Here is a 20,933-nt window from a genome sequence, read left to right as displayed (position 1 = left end):
ACGGGAACTGTGTGGAGAGGGTACACTCCATGAGGTTTCTGGGCGTGCAGATCTCTGATGATCTCTCCTGGACTGCAAATACCACGGCGGTGGTAAAAAAGGCCCAGCAGCGTCTCCACTTTCTGAGAGTGCTCAGGAGGAACAACCTGGAGGAGAGGCTGCTGGTGACATTCTACAGAGCCACCATAGAGAGCATCCTAACGTACAGCATAACAACATGGTATGCAGGGTGCTCAGCTGCAGACAGGAAAGCACTGCAGAGGGTGATAGGTTTGTAGCATAAACCTATTCGCTGGAACGTTCAGGACAATTTGCTACACAGCAAAGAACAAGACACAAGTAGGCAACGTTCTTAGTGTTACTCATGCATGAGGAGGCCTGCCTGGAGCCAAGTGTCGTTCCAACCACTTGACCTCCGTCAGACTCTCAGCCAGGTTCCCCATAGCACTCCTTTTATTGTGGTTACATGAATATGCATAGGTTCATTAACATATGACGTATATATAGGTATACATGTGGACAAAGAATACCTTGTCTGTGTGTGTGTGTGTGTGTGTGTGCGTGTGTGTGTGTATATCTATGTATATGTGTGGGGTCAAAATGTGACCCCATGAAGACTCCCCAAAGCTGGTGCCAGGAGTCTAGCTGTCCATCTAAACAAAAGGCTCTTAGACTCAAACAGATATACGTATGTTTGCTATACCATATATCAGCAAGAGAAAATACGACCTCTCCTAGGAGGTGTGTGATCTATGCCAGAACACTCTGAAGAGGAGTGAACACACTCCCCTCTTCATGCTACACAGAGTTGTTACAGACCTCCTAGGATGAGACATTCTTTCAATATGCCATCAACTATACACTTCTAAACACAAATGATTACATGTTTCTTAATACAAATGACAATAATAAAACATAACCCCAACAAGGGTCATCAACACAGCCCAGAAGATCACTGGCTGCTCTCTGCCCAGCCTGGAGGTCATTGCAAACTCTCGGTACCTCAGCAGAGCTGGCAATATCATCAAGCTATTGATTTGGCATGTTCAACCACTGTTACACCAAACTCTCTCACTTATAACATGATATGACACTGAGTAAGGCCTCTTACTCAGTGTCATGGATTTTCTATACTTTTGGGGACACTGGACTAAAGTCTGAGGCAATAAGTCAGATCAAAGAAGGCAATGATTCTAAAATGGGAGTTTACTTATGTCATTATATATATCCATGAATATGTGCCTGAGGATAGTTGTCATGAAATCAATATTAAATCAAAGTTTTTCCTTAATTACCACAGCTGACACGAGTTCTCCATAGCTGCCTGCTGTCTCAGGATCTGTCTCCAAAAAGGACCAGGGAGCCCTAACATGTTATGTTCTAAACTGATGAAGAAAACGCACATTAAACATAGTATAAACTTTCTGAGTTAAGTAATGTTAAGAGGATGCCTTTAGTTCCTATTGGGTTTGTTCCTTGAGCTGTGGATGGGTGGGCCAGTCCACAGCATCAATGCCTTCGTCTTGCAGGAACTGCTGACACACTCCAGCCACATGAGGTCTAGCATTGTCTTGCATTAGGACACCCAGCATATGGTCTCACAAGGGGTCTGAGGATCTCATCTCAGTAGCACATGGAGGGCTGTGGAGCCCCCCAAAGAAATGCCACCTCACACCATTACAGACCCACTGCCAAACCGGCATGCTGGAGGATGTTGCAGGCAGCAGAAGGTTCTCCATGGCGTCTCCAGACTCTGTCACAAGTGCTCAGTGTGAACCTGCTTTCATCTGTGAGGAGCACAGCGCGCCAGTGGCAAAGTTGCCAATCTTGGTGTTCTCTGGCAAATGCCAAACATCCTGCACGGTGTTGGGCTGCAAGCACAACCCTCACCTGTGGACGTCGGGCCCTCATACCACCCTCATGGAGTCCGTTTCTGACCGTTTGAGCAGATGTGCACATTTGTGACCTGCTGGAGGTCATTTTGCACGGCTCTGACCTTTCTTTCCTACCCCACAGTACCTTTCCTGATCTTTTGTTTCCTACTCTTTTACTTATTCTTTGATGACGGTTGTCTTTCTAGATAAGCAATTTCATTTGCTCTGGGGCGAGTCACTGGCTCGGGTGCATTCTGGGACTGTCAGTTCACCAGTGTGCTGGCATGCTTCTTAACAAACACACCACTACAGCAAACATCTCAATTGTACTTGTTGGTTTCTTCAACAAAACACTGAACAAAAACTTTCCTTGTGAGTGTGCTGCCTGTTGCTTTTAAATTTTGTGATAATTTGAGCAGTCCAGAAAGCATTCCATGAATTAAATTATGTTATTGTATCTGAACATGTACACTAGTCATTAAATTAGACGGGAAAGAATGATTCAGGGTAAACAACTGCACCAAGGAAATTCCATTTTTCCTCTCAACATGTAAAATGTCTGAAAAGCAATTTCTAAAACAGTTCACATTAAACAGATGTGATTAACTTTTTATTTTACCAAACATAACATCAATGATGGCACAATCAGTCTTCATCAGAAGTGCTCAAATCACTCTCAGCGGCATCGTCTGGAATAAAAATATTCAAGGACAGTCATCATAAACATTGATTTGCACAATTTCCTTAAACTTGGCAAATTTAGAAACTCACCCTTCCAAAATGGGCTGTTCTTTCATCCAGCATTTTGACAAATGCCTTAAGTGACATCCCTGGTGCAGCCTTCTTAATGTCATAGAAAGACTAAAAGACATCCATTGAAAACAGGGTGCAGAAATTTAAGGTGCCAGGCCAATATCCACTACCCAGGATGTCTTTAACTGAGGGGGACCACATTAGGCCACAGCTGGTGCAGCTCACCACTGGCAGTGCAAGGTTATAACAGCCTTTAGGAAGGATAAGGATAAATTCAGTCATGGCTCAACAAAGACATTCATTTTTTTCATGTTGTGAAGATTTCATGTTGTTTTCAAAGCGGTCTGGTAAATCCAAATGACCTTTGACAGGTGCCCACATATACTGCGGGCCAAGAGTAATTCAAAACAAGATAGCAATGTACAGTTTGCAATAAAACCTCCAAACACACATATTGTGTATGTACTGTGTGACAAAAGACCAACTTACCATTTATGGTTACAAGAGCCACAATTGCGCCGGGTGAAACCTCAACATTACCTGCTGGGCAGTCACACACATGGTCTGGCCTTTGCACAGGCAACAGCCGCACTAACATTAAAACACACGATATATATATATATATGTATGAAGAATTGGAAATTAACTGATACACAATAAATATACAATAACAGCACCCACTCATAGTACATAGCATAAAATGCATAAGACTTAAAAACCGTACCTATTGGCTTGTGAAACTCTGATGAAGGCTGCAAAAACCCTCCTCTTACTGCCTCTCTGCTGTGCAGGACAAAGCGTGTGTGAACTGCAATATCACACTCAGCACAAAGGAATGGAAGAGGCAGGCAGTCCAGACACCTCAACACTACTTGTTTGCCACACTGACACACACGGTGTGACTGTGTGTGTCAGTGTTTCTGATCGCCCAGTGAGTAGCAGCTGACTCAGACGACGTCTCACAAGTCATGGCTGCATCCTCTTCTCCATCCTCCAACAACTGAAGGAGCTCCTGACGAAGCACCTCAGTTCCATACACTAACAGAAAAAAAAAAGAAAGAAATAAAGAAACTCTGCCACAAAGTGAAATAAACACTCTAGTCAGTATGTTTCTTAGGACTGCACAAAAGCCCTACTCAACTATAACAACAAATATAAAAGTAAACTTGAAAAAAGAAATCACAATATATACAAGAGGGTAAAGTACCTTTTGTTGGGTTGACACTGGCAACATAACTAGGTTCTTCACGTGGACATTGACGCTGATCTGTGGATACTGGAAAAAAAGAGATAGAAGAATATTTACTTACTTAAATTCTTTGGTGAAAACAAGTTGTGAGATAAAATCAATTGTTGTGTGAACACTGACCACGTGGCATGCAACTAGTACTTCGACTGGATGATGGTCTTTGAGGAATAAAATCTCCCTGTCTGTCACGTTTTTTCCAGCGCACTGGTCTTGGCTGAGGTTCACTCTGTGCATCATTCTACGCAATTAACAAGAAAAAAAGGCAACACCTAAAATACAGTCCTTGATTAAAGCAAAGATTATCAAACATCTTAAGTTAACCAACTTAATTTCACATAAACTTATATATACACATATATAAAAAATTATAACGAATTTCAAATAATATAACGTTTAAATTAGACAAGTGTGTTACCCCTTTAACAATTGTTTCCACTACATCACATTTTAAAAATAATGTTAGAATAGAATAGAATGCCTTTATTGTCACTATACAGTTGTACAATGAGATACAGAGCATCTCCTACTCAGTGTAAACATGCTGGGGGTCAGTGTAAACATGCTGGGGGGGTACAGTTCTGCAGCGCTATATACATATGGACAGTTACCTGCATATCTTGAAGGAGTTCGTCAGCAGCCTGAAGCTCTTCCTCCAGCTTGGGATCCTCTGAATCACTCATTTTCAAACTAAAGAGGAAAGAGATTTTTGCAGAACTCAGTGACATAAACACAAAACTAACGCCATTCAAATGATTTTCAGTCTTGGTGCTCCGGTTAACGTTAGCAATTAACGTTAGCATCATCAGTTTATAAAGAGCTAGCAGAACTCTTAGCGCAAAAACTGCTTTACACACCATGTGAGGCTATTTTGCAACACACAAGTCCTTTAATGTTTGTAATAGATTTAATCCATAATCGTTGGATTAAATGGCTAATGCTCCAGTAGCCACGTGTAGTCGTTACCGTACTCTACCTAGTAAGCATGCTGACGGTAACTGTAGCCATTTTTAAATGCATTTAAGCATTCCGAGCTCAGTCACCTCTGTTTGTTTGAAGCTTTTATGAAAAACAAACTTTGAAACACACATCAAGCTATTACTTTGAATATATGACTACAAAGTAGTCATATATTTTTTACATACCTGCGTTAGAAATAATCAATTCCGCCTCCTTTTTCTTATTCTTATAAATGGGTCACTCCGTTCTCCCACTGCTGGGACAAATCAGACCTAATGAGACAAAAGAAGCAAAGCAGAATACAGTGACAAAGGACAGACTATTAAATGGTATAGAGCATCTTAAGACTCATTTATTTAGATTGCCTTTTAATTAGATTTGTGCTGTATGGTTGATTTTTGATGTATTTTATGTAATTCTGTTTTTATATTACTGTGAAGCACTTTGTGGTTTTTATCCTGTGAAGAGTGCTATATAAATAAATTGAATTGAAACTGAATTGAAAACAGGAAGCATGACACATACGTAAAGACACAGACTCAGAGACACGGGCTTCACACTGAGACATGACTGATTCTGGAACAGAGGGAACATAGACACAAGGGTGACTAGACATGGGACGTGGAACCAGGACAGGCACAGAGAAAACATGAGAACCGAGGCTAAACGCAGGCTAAGAAAAATACAAAGGAAGGAACTAAGATCACTAAACACAAAGAAAAGATAAATAACAATCATCAAATATCAAATCAAGATCTAAAAACACAAATACTGGGCTGCAGACCCAGTACAGTGACATTTCCAACCGGAAATGTGGATTGAGCAGCCAGTTCAAAAAGAGTTTTAACAAAATTACCACAGTTACTTAATGTTTTTTATTATTATTATTATTATTATTATTATTATTAGTTTAGTAACTACTTACCTTAAGAGGTCACAGTCAATATATAAAATATAAAGTTGTTTTGACTGACTAGAATCCAAATTTACCCAGTCCATGACAGATTTTCACAGCATACAAAATAGTTGCTACTCTTTTGAAGTAAGGGTAAGCAGTAAACTCCTCATAATAGGAGAAAGGGTTATCTTTAAAAATATTATAGTTGTAGACTGTGATTAGACAATAGCTCATTTTGAAAAATAGTATTTAACTACTGATAACTACTGGGTAATATTATTTATACACAGTGTTTTGAGTCATAAAGAAAGGAACCATTATTCTTGCATTTGATTTATTTATTTGTCCAAGAGGAGACACAAGTCCCTTTGTTGTTGTATTGGGAAGGGCATCTTTCTGGCCTAAAAAACTGTCAGTTAATACATGTGGAGACCCCTTGTGAAAAGCGAGGTTTATTATCATACAGTATTAGTGCATTGTCAGTTTGGCCGGCGGTCATAGGTTCTGTCCAATAATATGATGCGAGACTGGAGTAAAATACATCCACTTTATTAAAGAAGGAGCATGACAACAGCACAAACACTGACCCCAACTAAACAAAATGGCTTCCTTTTATACTCTACCTTCTCAGGTGAGCATTCGGGAATAGCCCAAGTGTGGGGGTTAAACTAATCAAAATGAAAACATAACCCTCCACACACACAAACATACAATAACATTAAAGCACATCACAAACATATACATATTTCCAACACTTACTATAAACAAACCAATAACATAAGCTACACCCATTACTATATAAATTAAAACCCACTTTAACCATACTCCCTAACCTGGCACACTGGTTTGCTCCAAGAGCTCTTAAACAGGTGATTGAGCCACTTCCAATCTTTTGCTCCACATCCTGCACGAAGCGACCAGGACAGGTGAGTACCTTTATAAGTTCTCATTTCACACACCTTTAGGTTATTGACAAATGATTAACTGCAAGCAGCTCTAACTTTGGCTCTTCTTTGACACAGGTAGGATGGCCAGTCCCACTGTCTCTTCACCGTTACAAGCTGTCCATTTAATTGTATGTCAAATAACCTAATAAAAAAAATTCATAAGAACTAATGTGTTTTTCCTTTATTATACTAATTTAAATTCCCAACCCATCAATCAATTACTAACAATACCAACCAGGTAATGGAACCCCTGGTCTCCATTACATGCATGAAGAGATTTTCTTCTTCTTTTTTCTTTTTTTTTTTACAAGAAGTGCTATAATGTCTACTTTTTGCAACAGGGGGCGCTGCAGCACTTCTACTAGACCATTCTCTGAGTCGTCACCAAGTGCTTCCTCTGCATGAAAAACACATTAATATCACATTTCAGAATTACTCATGTATGTTTTAAAAATTTGAACTCCACAGTTTTCTTTTAATTCAGAAAAATATTCACACAATCTGATGCAGAGAGCTCTCACCTCCATGATGTCTTGCTGAGTAAAAGCACCGTGACTCATTTCTGCTGATGAAACAACAGTTTATATTTAGAAATAGCCTTGGTGTACAGTTCTCTTTCAGAGGGGAAGGAAACAAACAAATCCTGTCTTAAAGAAATCTTATAATCATTTTTTCATTCTCTATGTTCACTCTGACTCTGATGTATTAATATGCTAACATACGTGTATTACTACTGAGCCCAGAGTAATAGATTGGCTGGTTAGTAAGAAAGTTACCCTTTAGCTGTAGAGGAATTTTATTGTTGACTACTGACAAAAGTTGAGCTGTGTTGGTATCAAAGCTAAAAAATTAAGGTCTAAATTCACAAAATTAAAAATTCACAACTCTGATCGGTGTAAACAAATATCATATCCACATACCTACAATAATCCTTGTTGCTGGTAGCAGTGAATACACTCATGTTAAACTGAAGGTAAAAACAGCAACAATGACACATAACTGTTTGTTGGGATGTGAGTACATCAAAGAAAGGCACAAATGCAAACCAATGACTCAATTCATTTGTACTCAATTTTATTTATACAGTGCCAGAACACAACTCAAGGTGCTTTATATTGTAAGCTAGACTCTACAATAATACAAAGAAAAAACCACAGATCATTTGACCACTGATGAGCAAGCACTTTGGCAACAGTGGGAAGGAAAAACTCCCTTTTAACAGGAAGAAACCTCCGGCAGAACCAGGCTCAGGGAGGGGCGGGGCCATCTGCTGCAACAGGTTAGGGTCAGAGAAGGAAGACAGGATAAAATACATGCTGTGGAAGAGAGAAAGAGATTAATCTGATAATATGGATAATATAATGATCATATTTAAGACTGAAGCATTCATTAATGGCTGGACTTCTTTGAGCAGTCTTGTAGGAATGGGGTCTGAAAGACATGCTGATGGTTTGGAGGAAGTAATTACAGAAGTTAACTCACAAAGCTCATTTTGAGAAAAAGACTAAATAAATATATATGAATGGCACTGAAAGAAGCTGTAGATAATATTGCATCTAACAGATGATTGACTAATTTAAATTAAAAATACATAAAATGTATGCACAAGTACTATTTGCTTTTTAAGATGATATGTTTTATACAAACAAAGTAACAGCTCACATGTGTGTCCACAAAAGGCACTGCAGTCTTCTATAGAGGAGAATAGTGTGAGTACTTTATCAGAGTTATAGTACGATGTTACAGACATTTAAAAGTTTTCTAAGATCCCCATTTCTTAAAAGTGTCAAAACACTTTAGAACTAAATTCGTGATCCAGAGAAGGATGTAACCATTGTGTCCAGTTCTCATACACACAAGTAACTATTAAGTGCATTATGTCACAGAGAAAGCAAATTCTGCTGAAATAATTCATATTCACTGACTGAAAAAATAACTGACTGTAACCTATTCTGTTAAGGCCAAACCAAGATGAGTGTTGCCTCCCTCACTTAGCTCCTAAATTCTGCTTTCACACAGTCTGACCAAAAAAGACGCACTAAAACAAAACACCACTTATTTTCTCTGGGTAATAGACCACACTTAAAGTCAGTTAAAGTCATGCTCTGTATCAAACTTTGCACTTATATTTCATTGCTGACCACAAACTCATTGCGTTTGTTTTGGAAAAAAGTAATGTGACACTTAGAGATTAGCGGTTGACCACAGTGGGTGTCTTTGAATGCTGCAGCAGCTCTTTTATTGTAACAGCATTCATACATGTGTAAAAACAGAAAGATCAAACACATTGGCCAAAGTTCAGCTTCTAAATAACAGTTAGGTGTCTTTGCTTGTGTTCAAACTTTACGCATGTGTATAACACCGTGGGAATGGCAAGCAGCTGTAACTGACTGAATGAAGAAAAACTCTAACAGATTATAGACATGTCCATCAAACCTGTCTGAAAATACACAGCTTGTTTAATTACAAAAAAAAGTGATAAAACTGGGTTGCTTCTTTGTTTTTGCTCTTACTCAGGTGTGATTATGTCTATAGTCAGCTCTCTCTCTGCAACCTGTAAACAAAAGAAGTGTAGAAGAAAAAATGTAAAGCACAGCATCAAAAAAAAATTGTCATCAAAGATTTATTCTATATACAGTACTTTTTACAGAATATAATTGCAGTGGCTTTTAATATACAAATTTGGGTGTGAGTGAAATGTATGACGAACTATACATATTCCATTGCCACGTAATAGTATGTAACTGTCTATATTGCCAATCCCAAATTTACTAATTACTATTATCTGACTGCAGCACATAAAGCATAATTTCCCCACTTACTGTATTGTAGAATAGAAGGGATCCTCTGCTGTGTGTTGGCAGGGACCTGCTGAGGGCAACTCTGTGCTGGTTCCTGCTTCTGCTTTGACAACAGATGGAATAAAATCAATTGGTAGCCAAAACATTTTACATAATAAAACACTTATTTGTCTTAGATTATGCCAAATTACTTACTGATGTTTTGGATTTCTAAATGCTAAAGTTAAAATGGCTTTTAATCACAAATAGTCTTACCTTGTTGTTGAGTGCCACAGAGGCCTAAGCTATAGGAAATTGGTCTAGAGAGTGATGCATCTTCAGCTTGTGATGGAGAGGGCCAGTGGGAGTGAGGGGAAAAATAACCACAGCAATATTAGTGATCATGATCCCTGTCTGTTATTTAGTGTATTCATTAGATTTGATTTTAAATTTTAGAAAAATTTAACATTCAAGATTAGAAAGAAAATCGAAGCCATTCCTACATGGGCCCATTATGTAAGGTGTTGCTACACTCTCAGAAATAGAGGTACGAGAGAAGAACATTTTTGTACCTATAGGTACATTTTTTGTAAATGTTCCGTTAAAAGTACAATACTGGTCTTTAAAAGTCCAGAAATGCCCCTTTAAAGGTTCAATTTGAAATAAAGTACAAATCTGTACCATTTTGACCTGTACTGCAGTGACAGTGGCAGAATATGGTAATGGGTCAGCATGGGAAAATCTGGATGGGCCTGGTTAATTGTAAAATTCATATGAGATGTGAGTGTGCTCATAAAAGCTACATGTTATAATCAAATCTGTTGGTCCTCTCCTCTGTACGTAAATTATCCTATGATGCAAAGAATATCTGTAACCTACCTTTGTGTAAGTTATGTTAAATTATATTAAAAAACACACACACACAATGACATGCAGGCACAACCAAATGATGTTAAAAAAAACTGGTCCATTTCCATTTTATTAAGTTCCAGTTATAATTTTTAATGTTTTAAATCTTGGTTGTAGCCTTCAAAAACGTGAAATCATTTTACTGTTATGTTTGGCCATTTACTTTTTCGCTTTTACTACATCCTAGAATTGTTCATTAATTGTGAGGTTTTTATGGAATTTGCAACATCAAGTTAAACCGCGGTTCTTTGGAAGTTAAAATGTCAAGCAGATTTTTATGTTACGGTGACTACATTTTGTAGTTACAAATATAGTTCGCCAAGACAGCATAACGGTTTCTAAACAACTGCGCATTAATACCACAATGTTGTATTTTCATGTGTCAAGTTCGCAACATGCATTAATCCCAAAGGCTGAAAAGCCAGCAGCGATGAGTGCTCCGCCTCGCGCTGACTAGCGTTGACGCAGAAAATGACTCTCAGGGGTTATCGATGGAGGAGCTCCTTAAAAAGTTGATGGAAGAAGGCATTGATGTGTCAGACGACAAGGCGCAAAGGTTTAGAGGTAAGTCGGGTGTGATTTTGTGTTTTTATAAAAATTACAACGTGTAATTTTACAGTAGAGTTAGCAAAAGTCCGAAGAGCTAGATTTAACATGCGTGAAAGCTAGCAGTTAGCTAAGTTTTAAACAAAGAAAGGTACAAATGTGGACTATTTAGACTGTTGGTGGAATGTTCAATGTCTGTCTGCCCGCCGTATTCGAGTGTTTTATCAATAAATAGTGACTAACCGTGTAAACAATGTAGAAAAATCAATAATTTCTCAAAACGTGCTAGTATGTAAATATAGCTATTAACAAAATCGTTTTCTAAGCAAAATTTATCGCATCTAACTTGTTTCCCGCTCAAAGGGATTTTAAACAATGGAAGGTACACATTTGTACCATTCCACCTACTTAGTGGGATTTTCGAATATGAGAGCTGTAAGCTCTGCGCAGGGACACTGTCTGCAAACACCTGTGATGCCAGCTAGCTGCTCGATCAGGGATCGATTTATAATTTCAAATAAACCAAAATCAAGGAGGCAAATTGTGGGCAGCAAAAACAGGATTCTATTCTATCCACAACTCCGGTTATTGTTTTGGTTGCAATGAATAATGCCTACAGCCAACAGGCAATCGGCGCAAGGATTTCCCCCCCAAAAGAAATTTGAAAATGGTTTTATTTTTATTTCATACTGTACTTTATATTTCAGATAACGATGTAGATGGAGAGACGGTACACTGTGGACTCACTGAGACCATGGTTGCATATCTTTTGACAAGTCTTTTTCAAAAGCAGCTGAAGTTCAGAGACTTCACAAACCGCTACAAGGAAGTCATCATCACTTTACAACCGGTCGACCCATTTGAAGGTCCAGTGTCCCAAGCAAACCAGAGGTAGGTTGTGATAAATGTCTAAATTTGCATATGCATTTAAGTGCTTGCAAAATGGCTAGTTAATGCTGTTTTCCTACTGTATTGCAGTTCTATACCTTCTTGCCTGCAGTTATTTCCATTCCAAAATTCCCACAAGTCCAGAGTCGCTTGGATCTCAAAGAACCAGTCCAGAAAGAACAGAAGTACCGAAACAAAATAATTGGGACTCTTTATGAAATGCTGTCACAGTACACAATGTAAGGGTTCCTTTCTGAATAATTACATTAATTTCTTAATATTAATATTGCTGTTGTGAGAGGCAGAGAACAAATGGTTAGCCCATCTGCCTCCCAATCTGGAGACCAGCGTTCGAGTCTGGCGTGACACACGGTTCCAATGAACTGGCAATAGTGGTAAAACCATACATCCTGTGTCTCCAGACCTTGTCTGGACTATGATATCCAAAGTGTTCATTTTCGAATTTGCTCAAGAGTAAATTAATAATTCAGGACTGCAGTCAATTAATTAATGAAGTTTGGGAGAGGTGTGGCTGTTTATCCGCGCCCATTTTTAAAAAATTAAAATCAACTTTAGCTACATTGATTTGACATTGGTCTATAACATACTATTTACGGTAATAACAATATGAGTAGAAGAATTGAAGAACAGAAAAGCCCCAGGAAAGGATAAGAGTAATCAGTGTACTGTGTGTTGTTTTTCTTATGTTTGAAACAGGTACCCAACCCACTCAGACTACATCCAGGTCATCAAAGCCCTGATTGTGAAGTATCCTTTCTTAAGAGATGTACACGGAAATGGTTATGTGAGTACCTCTCCTTTTTTGTTTCTTTTATAGATTATATTACTATAAAGTAAGCATAATTAACTACTTATATACATTTGAAACAACTAGGACACCTGGCACAGCCAACTCAAGAGAAAGTTCAAAGCAGAACGGGCTCCCCTAATCAGCAACGAAGAAGTGAACCGGGTTAAAGAAAAGTTTGGGACGCACGCAGAAACATCGGCCCACAGAGGAATCCAGCAGCTCCTGTCTGAAGAGACTGAAGCCCTCTCTCGTAAATCCTCACACCCTCAGCCTCTAAGAGCTAAGGTAACATATGTAGTCTTATTATGTTCACTGTAAAGCTAAAAGTAAACATTAATTGAAAGAAACATGTTAACAGATAACATTAACATAGAAAAAGGAACTTCACAGTTGATTTAACAAAAGTCAGCTCAACTTGCAATTCCTATTCAACATTTTGCATTTTTTCAAAGCATTTGGTGTACAAATTATTGCATTTCGAGTAACATTAACTTATCAGATTTTACTTATGATAATACTGATATCTGCTTTGACAAAGGATTCGTGCTTTGTGGGGAAGATGCAGCCTCCGTTGATGCTCATATCAAGGTGCTAAATGATCAGCACAGGACGCTACATCCTGACACAGCACTGGTGAAAGACCGCATGACAAAAACCTTTGCATGGAGACGTCGAGAGGTAGCTGAAGGAATGTGTACTGTGGACCTATTAAAGAGATATCCATTCCTGGGGACATCTGCAGGGGTAAGAATTGTTAAGATGATTGGGGAAACAGCTAATGATTTTTTGTCTCTAAATCTGATTATTATTTTCTGTATTAACTGATTAATCAATCTGTTTATTATCTTTAGAATTTTGTTCAAGGGTTAAAGCACTTTACATTTATCTCCAGTCTGTGTCTTTAAACATGTCAAAAGTTTAAATCCTCAATGTAAAATGTCATTCTTTTGTCTATTCTGCTCTTTTCATTTCCAGTTGTGTGATGAGGTTGATTTAATGCATCCCTGCCAAGACAACATCTGTTGCCGCTTTAGCGAGAACTTCACTGCTGTTCTTCAAAATGTTCTTCAAATGACCAAGGATTTGCCACTGAAGAAGGTCTACATGGAGGCAAGAGAGAATGCACTGGCTGAAGACATTACAGGTGCTAATTTGACCTCATACAAATAGTAAATTTTGTGACAATTCATTTGCGCTCTCTTCCAAAGATAATTGATGTACCATAGTGCCATGTCAAGAGCATGTTAATGGGAATTTGCATGCTATCAAAATCTAATGAAGTGCATTTGCATCTGTATGACCTAGGAATTGACTTCAAGGGGGCACTTCTCCTCTTGCCATCCATCTTCAAGGAGAAGATAGAAAATTTCATCATCCTTGGAGAGGTAAATGCATGATGCAATGCATAGCCTTTGGCCACAAGTTTCATTCTCGGTGTTTTGTTGGCATGGAGCTGAATTCAGCTGCGGTTCAGCATCACAGCTAAGCTAATGTGGGGAAACACTGCTGTTAATCCACAGACTTACAGAATGCTCTGGAAATGAACAAAAGTTTTACAGATGTGCATTTTCAGGATAAAGTGCTTCAGTGTGTGTCTGCTATATCTGTCAGCAGTGTCAAATATGAACTTGAGGATGTTTTTGTAGTTGGCCATGTACACACTGAAGCCATACCTATATTCTTTAAAATCAAGTATATTTTGAATGTTGATACTTGTTGGGTATTGTGTGGGAAACTGTTACTTCCTTGCACTTATGAATGTCATTTCCATGCTTACCAAGTGGCAGTTCACAATGACTGGATCCTGTTCAATCCAGGAAATGAATTAGACTTTCAAGCTCTAGACACCTATTTAGTTGATGATAGGCAGGTTGTGTCCTTGAGGTATTCTGTGTGACGTGATTGCAAGCACATTTTCCACTTTGTCTATATATATATGACATATATATATTCTGGCTTGTTGAAGTAGAGCAAAACATTTGTGTGGACAGTTTTTTAAATACATGCCATCTCTGTGATCCGTCAAAAACATTGTGTTCAGGTGTTTAATGTCTTTATGTGATTGTTTACTTTTTTTTAAATGAATGTATTTTTCTTGACATGTCCTATGGCAATATACGAATGTAATCAAGGATGTATTCCTGTGGTTGTTTAAATGCTTTGATGTGATTCTATTATCGAAAATAAATGGTTAAATAACCAAATATTTTGGACTATTGGGGTACATTTTTGTCTCTTTAGGTGCGAAATAGGTTGTCGCTGGGGTACCCTCATAGGTACCCTATTGTACCCTTTTCAAGGGAACATTTCTGTACTATAGTTTGAAGGTACATTTATGTCTTAGGAAAGTACATGATTGTACTTCAGATGGTACAACTTCATAAGGTACAAAAATGTACCACGCCTAAAGGGTACAGAAATGTCCTTCAAAAAGGAACACCCCCAGCGACAAGCATTTGTACCCTTTTTGGTACACTTTGGTACCCCTATTTCTGAGAGTGTACTGAGCTAACAAAAACTGAAATTTCTAATTGAATTTCTGCTGTTTGCAAGTGAATTTTACTTTGACTACAAAAATATCAGCTGCTCTTCAGCTTCTTGCTTTTTGCTACTTTTGTACTAAACTAAAATATTAGACTTTACAGTTTACTTTACACTTTTACAGTTCAGCTCTGCTCAGCTCTACCCTTTTTATGTGCAATATTTTGGTCTCTGTGAAATATCCTGGCAGATGTGAAATAATTAATTACCAATTACCAATTGAATGTGAGTGTGAATGGTTGTCTGTGTCTATGTGTTAGCCCTGTGACAGACTGGCGACCTAACCAGGGTGTACCCTGCCTTTCGTCCTAAGACAGCTGGGATAGGCTGCAGCGCCACAATGACCCTAAAAAGGATAAGTGGAAGCGAATGGATTGCTGGATGTAGAACATATACTCTAAAATTATCAGACATTTTTTGCATGTATTTTATTTGTGTATTTTTTAAAAAAAATTGGACTTCTCTATCACATGTTTCTTTGTAATATGAATTGTAAAATAGTAAAATTCTTGGTTGTATATGGCTGACAATTAATGCTGGTCACTGAATATTATTGATCAAAAAAAGTAATTGGGTTTAATTTAAATTTAATTTTGAAACTGAATGCATGTCTGAAATTGTACTTCATGCCACATTTGACTATTCTGAGCTGTCTGAGATACAGTAGCTTTAAAATTGTATTCTATGTGGTTTTCATTTGAGGCGTACGTTTTGAAGGCTCAAATTATCACTCACATCTATACATTTATAAATATTACATACACGTCTACCAAAGCTACAGACAACAACCACCTGAGAAAACAAAAGCAATCCGTTTCTTCAAAGAAGTAATTTTGTTCTTCTGTTCAGTAAAATATCTCCTGTCTTTCTTATAACAACATGTTGCTCTGCCTGCATCCACTGTGCCGGCCTCTATGAAGTTTAAAGAAATACATTTCAAAAAGGTTTTATTTTGTTGTGGTTGTTGTTTTAAAACACATTAAACAGGTATAGAGGATTTCTTAGTTCCAGCCCAGTAGTTTATGACATTCATTTGTATTTGAAAACGTTGGATGCGAAAATCTGACAATGCATCTGCCTGACAGACTCATTTTCCATCTAATATTAATAACATTAATAATAATTTTCATTACCTCTTTGCCAGTAATCTTTTCCAAAGTGATACAGTCCCACTGCCACCAACAGAGCACTGACTAAAATGGTGGCAATGATCCAAGGTGTGGCAGCAAAAGAGGAATGGCATGCCTCTTTGTGACTGTGTGGATTGACTGTGTATTTTGTAGTTTGAGTGTCTAAATGATGGTCTGAAAAAAACAGAAAGGCTTAAATGAGAAAAGAATGGTAAACCATCATTTTAGCTCTTGCATAACAACATGGAGAAGAATCTTGCCACTCAAACTAAAAGTTTCATAAACATCATGGGAAGTCTGCTTCACCAGATTTAATCATTAGTGTGAATGCTTGTAAAAGCATTCACAGTATTGTTCTTCTAATCTTTATTATTATTAGTGTGAATGCTTGTAAAAGCATTCACAGTATTGTTGTTGTAATCTTTATTATTAGTGTGAATGCTTGTAAAAGCATTCACAGTATTGTTCTTCTAATCTTTATTAGTGTGAATGCTTGTAAAAGCATTCACAGTATTGTTGTTGTAATCTTTATTATTATTATATTTTATCTATTCCGTACGTTTTTTGTAATGCTACTCCTTCAAAACCGTTCAACTTAGAAAAACCATTCAAACACCGTTAGATTCCTCTTCATTAGGACATGACTGCTTCTATTTTTCTCATTTTTAACATTTATATTTTTAAAATTATTCAACTTTTTTCAACAAAAATTTCCCATGTATTTCAATGGGGAGACCCTTCAAATCCTCATTCAACTTACTCATTTTCAAACTGTATCTACTTTAACATACGTTGACATAGAGCCACCATTCAAACTTTAAAACGAAGACAAGACATTCAACTATTCAACTTGTATTTATCTTTTCAATATCTATTATACTTTTTCTTCAGTTCCAGTTTAAGTTTCATGATGTTTTTCAGCCATTTCAGAGTTTATAATGGGTGTGTATGGGACGGAATGTTGGGGCTAGAGTGAGACAGCTCAACTGCTAGAGTGAGAGGAGCAAAAAATTAATCTTAAAATATTTTTTAAAACTGCTGCTGTGTCCACGGTGTTTGGTCTACAGGTATGATTTTACCCTCAAAACGTAGCCATCGCTGTCCTCTTTCATCCAATGTGTTTACTATTGTACTAGGTGTTATGGTTCTTTCATAAATGTCACCAATGCACAGCCTCCTCCTCCAACTCCTCCATAGACTCTAATGTTAAAATGGCTCAGAAGGTTCGTTTGAAAACCAGAAGTACAGGCTGTCTTTACACTGTCACCACGTCCATATAATAAACTCCACAAGCATGAAAACTGAGAATTAGGTAGACTGGACATTGCTGCGCTCACGGTGAAAGAATTTTGTCAATAGGACCTGTACTTTTCATTTGGGAGCGATTTGTTTCGACCTGACTTTTCTGTTCATTTTAAGCAGCAAAAGTGAGGTGTATGTCTGTGCGCGTGTGTATAGAGCCAGTGGGTGCAGTCACTATAGCAACCAGGCTCACACCTGCCTGCCTAACGAGCTCTGTCTCTCACTCTGCCAAGATTGATCTTAAACACTTCTCTTTCAACTGCTGCTGTGTCCACAGTGTTTGCTCTACAGCCATCATTTTACCCTCAAAACGTCGCCATCGTTCTTCTCTTTCCAACAGCATGTCTTTCAAAGCTCAGATTTTTAAACTTTTTAAACGGTGTGGATCCAAGTGGAGGGATCACATTTTAGTCATTTAGTGATTCAAAGAATATGAACTTTTAATATTCATTCAGATGTTTTCTGACTCTAAATTTTCTTTAGTCATTACCCATCATTTTCTAATTTACATTTTAAACATTTTCAGCTCTTTTCCAACTTCTGTGTGGATGTCAGCTTTTAGCAGTTCAGCACGTTCTTTTTCAGGTGCAGATTTCTGTATTTTTCATCTCATTCAACATTTTTAACTTAAAATTCAGCAATTAATTCATTTCAATGCATACATTCAGATTCAAGCATTCACACGGCAGTTTCTTCAGAAAATGCACTTTCTAGTTAGTGTGAATGCTTGTAAAAGCATTCACAGTATTGTTCTTCTATTCTTTATTATTATTTCACATTCCGTACGTTTTTTGGACGCTAACTCCTTCAAAACCGTTCAACTTAGAAAAACCATTCAAACACCGTTAGATTCCTCTTCTTTTGGAATGGTGTGCTTCTATTTTTCTCGTTATTAACATTTATATTTTTAAAATTATTCAACTTTTTTCAACAAAAATTTCCCATGTATTTCAATGGGGAGACCCTTCAAATCCTCATTCAACTTACTCATTTTCAAACTGTATCTACTTCAACATACGTTGACATAGAGCCACCATTCAAACTTTAAAACGAAGACAAGACATTCAACTATTCAATTTGTATTTATCTTTTTCAATATCTGTTATACTTTTCTTCAGTTCCAGTTTAAGTTTCATGATGTTTTTTCAGCCGTTTCAGAGTTTATAATGGGTGTGTATGGGACGGAATGTTGGGGCTAGAGTGAGACAGCTCAACTGCTAGAGTGAGAGGAGCGAAAAAATTAATCTTAAAATCTTTTTTAAAACTGCTGCTGTGTCCGCAGCGTTTGCTCTACAGGTATGATTTTACCCTCAAAACGTAGCCATCGCTGTCCTCTTTCATCCAATGTGTTTACTATTGTCCTAGGTGTTATGGTTCTTTCATAAATGTCACTAAAGCACAGACTCCTCCCTCCAACTCCTCCATAGACTCCAATGTTAAAATGGCTCAGAAAGTTCCTTTGAAAATCAGAAGAGCAGGCTGTCTTTACACTGTCACCACGTCCATATAATAAACTCCACAGGCATGAAAACTGAGAATTAGGTAGACTAGACATTGCTGCCGCTCACGGTGAAAGAATTTTGTCAATACGACATGTACTTTTCATTTGGGAAGGATTTGTTTGGGGCTGACTTTTCTGTTCATTTTAAGCAGCAAAAGTGACGTGCATGTCTGTGCGCGTGTGTATGGAGCCATTGGGTGCAGTCACTATAGCAACCAGGCTCACACCTGCCTGCCTAACGAGCTCTGTCTCTCACTGTGCCAAGAATCATCTTAAACACTTCTCTTTCAACTGCTGCTGTGTCCACAGTGTTTGGTCTACAGCCATCATTTTACCCTCGAAACGTCGCCATCGATGTTCTCTTTCCAACAGCATGTCTTTCAAAGCTCAGAAATATAAACTTTTTAAACTGTGTGGATCCAAGTGGAGGGATCACATTTCAGTCATTCAGTGATTCAAAGAATATGAACTTTTAATATTCATTCAGATGTTTTCTGACTCTAAATTTTCTTTTCTCATTACTTAGGTTTTTCTAATTTACATTTAAAACATTTTCAGCTCTTTTCCAACTTCTTCTGTGTGGATTTCAGCTTTTAGCAGTTCAGCACTTTTGTTTTCAGGTGCAAATTTCTGTATTTTTCATCTCATTCAAAATTCCTAACTTAAATTCAGCAATTAATTCATTTCAGTGCATACATTCAGATTCAAGCATTCACACTGCAGTTTCTTCAGAAAATGCACTTTCTAGTTATTGTGTGGATGCCCTAAAAGGGCTTCCACACTATTGAGTTCCTGTTTCTCTTTATTCTTTATTTTTCTTTTCAAGTTGCTTCCGACGTTTTTGGACTTTATCTACTCCCTCAGTTTTCAGCCGATTTTCTCCGTTCAAACTCTATACTGTTCTGCTCTTTCTGGAGATGGGTGCTATGACTTTTGGTGTTTATTACTGTTATACTTTTTAAAATATTACACTTTTTTCCTTTAATTTGTCCCATTGAAATGAATGGGAAACTTCCACAATTCTGCTAAAACTTGCTTGTTTTTGAAACTTAACTACTTTGTCATACTTTCACCTAGAAACTCCATTCAAACTTTAAAATGTTCTCAGATTATTGGGCTATTCCTGTGTGATTCAGCTGTTTCAGATCTTCTACCGTTTTAATTTTATGCCTCTTTAAGTTTTCAGTTGCAAAATTGTGATTTTTCAGAAAATACATGCGTTGCTATGGTTGCTATGCAATTAACTCAGAGTGAGGGCTGGTCTGTTCGGAATTTTCTCTTCATGTCTGAACAACTTCTTGCTACTCGCTCAATTTCCACTCAACCCCACAAATTATACATCAAAACGTAGGTATTTTTGCTGGCTTTCAGAAAATGTCACTATCATTCTTGTGGGATTTACAGATTTTTTGCAAATCTCCTCAGAGCAACACAAGGTCTGAAAACTCTCCATAGAAAGTCAATGGAGAGCTTGTTCAAAATCACCGCTGAATTTTTCTAATGAGAGGCATTTTCAAATCGTCATATCTCCTTAACGAAACAAAGTTGAGACATGACGCTTGTGCCAATATAGCTTCAGACTCTCCTGATGCTCACAATTCAAGAGTATTTTCCTCACCTATTACCGTTTGGCCATGAATTACATTTGTTTGAGGATAGGAAATTTGTCTCTCGCTCAGATCTCTTCAGATTTCAAACTGTGGAAATGAGGCACTTTTTTCTCTCGTCATATCTTTTTGATGGATTTCAACAGAGCCCTGAAAATTTCCATGACTGTTCACCAAAGCCTGCTGTTTCTTACGGTGAAAGAATGATTTTGAGGCTCCATAGAGATCTAGAGTTACACA

At 37.7% G+C, this 20,933-nt stretch overlaps 1 long non-coding RNA gene across 1 annotated transcript; it reads left to right on the top strand.

Annotated features, from left to right (window-relative positions):
• The first annotated feature begins 11,940 nt into the window (after nucleotides 1–11,940).
• LOC120437520 lies at nucleotides 11,941–12,791 on the top strand. The gene is made up of 3 exons (XR_005611201.1): nucleotides 11,941–12,040; nucleotides 12,519–12,606; nucleotides 12,697–12,791. It is a non-coding gene; the product is annotated as an uncharacterized LOC120437520 (long non-coding RNA).
• The last annotated feature ends 8,142 nt before the right edge of the window (nucleotides 12,792–20,933 follow it).

This window comes from Oreochromis aureus, linkage group 3, assembly GCF_013358895.1.
Source record: "Oreochromis aureus strain Israel breed Guangdong linkage group 3, ZZ_aureus, whole genome shotgun sequence".
In the NCBI taxonomy this organism is placed as follows: domain Eukaryota; kingdom Metazoa; phylum Chordata; class Actinopteri; order Cichliformes; family Cichlidae; genus Oreochromis; species Oreochromis aureus.
Note: the sequence above shows the minus strand (reverse complement) of the source record. Positions and strands in the feature narration are given on the sequence as shown.